The 4,294-nt window shown below is 48.0% G+C and overlaps 1 pseudogene; it reads left to right on the top strand.

Annotated features, from left to right (window-relative positions):
* The window catches only part of LOC119284097, a 4,689-nt pseudogene extending 2,804 nt beyond the window's left edge, over positions 1-1,885 (top strand).
* The last annotated feature ends 2,409 nt before the right edge of the window (positions 1,886-4,294 follow it).

Here is a 4,294-nt window from a genome sequence, read left to right as displayed (position 1 = left end):
CTGGCCTGCGCACAGCTCCACGCGGGCTGCTCAATCCGTGTCGCCCCTCCCTCGTCCACCTAGTGCAGATGCCGAAGGTAGCCTCTCCTGGCCTGCGCACAGCACCACGCGGGCTGCTCAATCCGCGTCGCCCCTCCCTCGTCCACCTAACCCGTCAACCGCTCCTTCGCAAGGGCAGTGGTGGGTTCCAGTGCCTGCTCTGCCGGCGCTGCAGACGCGCACGCGGAGTCAAAGGCGCAGGGAGGCGGTTCAGCAATCCGTTCGCCTCCGGCGCGGGTTGCCGGTGGTGCCCGACGAGGAGGAGCGGCTCCTCGCTTGGTTCTATAGCCGGTGACTTACAACCTCGGAGACAGACGCTCGCCGGCTCTGGAGGAAGAACGCCAAGGCGCTCCGGCTAGCCATTGTTCAATCCGAACGCGTGGCGGTGTAGGCGGCGAGTGTGGCCAAGCTGAAATGTAAAGCAAGACCTAGTGCCCCGGCCTTTGAAGGGCTGCATCATCATCTCCTCTTCTTCCACCACCCGCCTCCTGCCATGGAGGCCTACAACAGCGCCAGCGACCGGAAGGCCAATGGGCTAACGAGGAAGTGGTGAAGCTACGCCGTCTCCCTCTTTAGTTTCATTTTTTAGTAATCTAGTTTAAACTTATCCGACATTTATGTGGATTATGTGAACTTTGACGATCATTTGGAGATGCGTTGGTGAGAATATACATTTCTATGTCCTATTTTATGTCCGTTTGATGATTTACGCGGTTTTATTCATGTTGCATGCTTTATTATGGTATAGGGTACCGGATATGAGACACATGGATGTGGATGATTGGATTTAAGGATTGCCCTGTCAGTGCCTGCGGACGCGCCCGAACGCGTCTGCGGGCGTTTGAGAGGCCGGATTTCATGACCAAACCAGTAGATGCCCTAATAGACATTGCCTCATCACCATAAAATTGTTCTCGGTGCCTTTCAAGCCTACACTGTTCACAACTGGCGCTTTGCGCTGTATAGATATATAGACAATCTCTCGTTGCTAGAGGAAATAGGAACTGGAACTGAGAGGCATGGGAGAGAGAGACTGATACCCGTCCATCATTGTTAGAGGAAATTGGAATTGGAGTCGAGAGGCATGGGATATACTGATATTTATTGGTTGGGTATGGTGACATGAATGTGCCACCACTTCCCCATCCTATTGCATATTTTTTGCGTGCTTCTGGTACTATTTTAGCACATGGTCTATGTTTATCTGGTCAGTTTAGATTTGCTATCTTTAGAAGCTTTGTGCGTAGTAAAATAATATATAGGCCACGTCATAGGCCCTCATCATACCCAACCAATAAATATCAGTATGGGAGGAAAAGAATACAAGTAAGTTATACGTTGTTCTACTTCTTGTAATTGGCCTTTAACCGTCTTATAATTCTCATCTGCAGTGGCATCCTGGAGAGTGAAGGAAACCAAAAGAGTAGTGACGATCTGGACAGAGCTAACAAAGGGACGTCTGTTGTTCTTGTGAGCCAAGGGCCTCCTGTTGCACCCCCTCAGTACTTATTCTCACCTGTCGTGTGCCCTGTGCCCTATAGTTTTGAGCAATGGTGGAGAAAGGCCTGGACTACTGCATCATCACGCCGCTGGAGAAGCTGAACGTGACGGTGATGAACACCTAAGACGTCCACCGGATGGCGATGGCATTCTTCCTTGCGGCCTGCGCCGAGGTCCCAGTCACCAGCGGGGACCCCCGGTGCACCCGCAAGACCTTCCCCAACTACTTCGACGTGCTAAGAACTTTCCTCAAGAACTAGATTGGGAGATTGTCAAGCTGGAGATCTTCAAGGTGATAAGTCATTTCTCGAACTTGCGTGTCAGCTCTTTGAACTGGTTAAACTCCGCCAATGTTGCGCTCATTCCGAAGAAAGACGGAGCTGATGATATCTCAGATTCTAGACCCATAAGTCTCATTTACACCACTGCAAAAATTATTTCAAAGATGATGGGCTTCCCGTCTTGCGCCTCACATGAACAACCCGGTCTCCTCTGCTCAGAGTGCCTTCATAAAAAAAGAAGTATTCTTGACAACTTTCTATATGTTAGTAACCTTGCCAGGCGTTTGCATCGTGACAAAACCTCATCTCTGCTCTTCAAGCTGGACATCAAAAAGGTCTGCTAAACTCATCGCGTGGCTCGGCAAGCATGTGGCTTTGGCTGGCCGCGTTGTTTTGGTCAAGGCTGTCCTCACTGCTATGGCCATTTACTTTCGGATGCCGCTTGTCCTCCCGGCTGTGGTACGAGAATACATTGACAAGATCCGTCGGGCTTACTTGTGAGCTGGTTGTGATAAGGTGTCAGGTGGCAAGTGCAAAGTGAACTGGGAGCTGGTGTGCAAGCCCAAATTTCTCGAAGGGCTTGGAATTCTGAACTTGGAGAAATTCGCTACAGCCCTTAAACTTAGATGGCTTTGGTTCCAATGGACTAAACTGTCGAAGCCTTGGATCGGTCTGGGAAACCCTCAAACCCATGCTCTGAGGCGGAAAAGGACCTTTTATCCACCCACTGCCACGATTCTCACCATTGGAGATGGAGCTATTACTATTTTTTGCTAGTCCTCTTGGCTGGACGGTTGGAGGCTGGAAGATGTTGCTCCTAAATTCTTTCAGTGTTCTAAAAAGGAAAAAAATGACAGTTCTGATAGCCTTGCAAAATAACTTCTGGTTGAGTTTCAAATCAATCTGCACCAAGGTCTCTCCCTAGAATACATCCAACAGTTCGCTTCACTTTGGTAGATGCTCGGTCCAACTTGTTGCGGATGCCCATGATAAGATCACATGAAAATTCACGACGGAAGGCATTTATTCGGCTAAGTCAGCCTACAACACACAATTCGAGGGGCACACATGCTCGCCCATGTATGTGACTGTTTGGAAATCTTGGGCGCCACTAAAATGCAAATCTTTCGCCTGGCTCATGAAGCAAGATCGAGTAAGGACTCTTGATATACTTGGGGACCGTGGTTGGCCAACTGGGGTCTCTACCCACTCTGTAAGCAAACCAGGGAATCTTCCACCGCCTTTTTCGGTGAGGGTGTGGTGCGACATTGTTCAGTGATTGGGGCTTCAGGAGGTCAATCCTATGGACTGGAGTTTAGCTACTTCGATAACGATTGGTGGAATCAGATCGCCCAACCGAGGGCCCGTTCGTGGCCTGCGATGACCTCCCTTTTGATACTCGTCTCTTGGAAACTTTGGAAGGAGCGCAATGCGAGAGTCTTCCACAACTCGGTGAACACCACCGCGATGCTAGTGTGCAACATTAAGGAGGAAGTTTGATTATTGGTGATGGCGGGAGAAAAGATCTTGGGTGTTGTAATGCCGCGAGAGTGATGGACTTTTATTTGCCCTCTGTTGGGATCCTTGTCTTAAACTCTCTTCTTTATCAATGAAAATGGCAAGTGTTTTGCCTTGTTTCAACAATTTCAACAAAAAAAGTTTTGGACTCACTGGTGGAAAAAGGGCCTTTGGTCGCGGTTCGCAACTGCCATTAGTCGCGGTTGCGCAACCGCGACCGAACGGGCGCGACTAAAGGCCCCACCCTTTAGTCGCGGTTGCTTAAGAACCGCGACTAAAGGCCCGTCCACGTGGGCGCCAGGTGGCCGTCGGGGCGGAGGACCTTTAGTCGCGGTTCTTCTTGAGGAATTTGTTTGTACTTTGTAGCCTGTCCATAGTTTGAGGAATTTTTCTCCTTTTTTGTCTTCTTGTGAGACGATGTATGAGCCTGTAATAATAGTTTTGTAGCATGGTGTGGACCTTGAGGCAAAATGAGGTTGTATTAAACACATAATTAATTTGAACAAGAAATAAATTAATGTATGAAGAAACTGGGCTGTGCCATTTTTCCATTCTTCGTCATGTTTAATTTTTTTTGGCTATTTATTTATATTTAGCGCCCCACACAGAGTTAGGATAACAGCCCCAGAAGGGAGTTTAATGGTTTGCGGAATATTTGAAATTCCAGTGTTTGTGAATCGTGTCTGAATTTTGAGTGAACATAGGAATTTATGGGAAATATTTCAAGTTGAATCTAGAACGTTTGAAATATTTAGGTGAGATGTATGGAATGCATGTGTAACGATGCTTAAAAATGCACTGAAATGTAACTAGAATGTTTCTGAAGTGCAGTTAGCTTGCACTGAAATACACTGCACTAGAATATTTCGTCCATATATGTGTTGAGACAATCGGATCGTCTTGGCGGCTAAGAGAGTGTTTGAGCTGTTGAAAACTTGGTCAATTTCGTGATTAAC

The sequence above is a fragment of the Triticum dicoccoides genome, chromosome 4A (assembly GCF_002162155.2).
Source record: "Triticum dicoccoides isolate Atlit2015 ecotype Zavitan chromosome 4A, WEW_v2.0, whole genome shotgun sequence".
Taxonomy (NCBI): Eukaryota; Viridiplantae; Streptophyta; class Magnoliopsida; order Poales; family Poaceae; genus Triticum; species Triticum dicoccoides.
Note: the sequence above shows the minus strand (reverse complement) of the source record. Positions and strands in the feature narration are given on the sequence as shown.